This window comes from Penaeus chinensis, chromosome 4 (genome assembly GCF_019202785.1).
Source record: "Penaeus chinensis breed Huanghai No. 1 chromosome 4, ASM1920278v2, whole genome shotgun sequence".
NCBI lineage: Eukaryota > Metazoa > Arthropoda > Malacostraca > Decapoda > Penaeidae > Penaeus > Penaeus chinensis.
In genome coordinates, this window is record NC_061822.1 from 21,773,023 (window position 1) to 21,773,244 (window position 222).

Here is a 222-nt window from a genome sequence, read left to right on the forward strand (position 1 = left end):
GAAGATTCGAGGTATTTTTTCTCTCGTGCGCAAGATGATAATATACCTTTCTATGTGTCTCGCATACTTCCTGTAGGAAGACTGAAAATACATATACCATAAGATTATACAAGCCATCGAACTTTATAACAACAGAAAGATGACAGTCCCTTACCATCGCCCTTTGTTAGCAGCTACGCATGTCGCTGAATATAAACAAGTGACCCTAACGTAGCAGGCAGC

The 222-nt window shown here is 40.5% G+C and overlaps 1 non-coding gene across 1 annotated transcript in view; it reads left to right on the plus strand.

The window, feature by feature from the left end:
* Nucleotides 1–220: 220 nt before the first annotated feature.
* Trnas-uga overlaps nt 221–222 on the plus strand; it is an 82-nt gene continuing 80 nt past the window's right edge. The window contains exon 1 of the tRNA in view: nt 221–222. This exon is cut by the window's right edge and continues 80 nt beyond it. This is a non-coding gene — a tRNA (tRNA-Ser).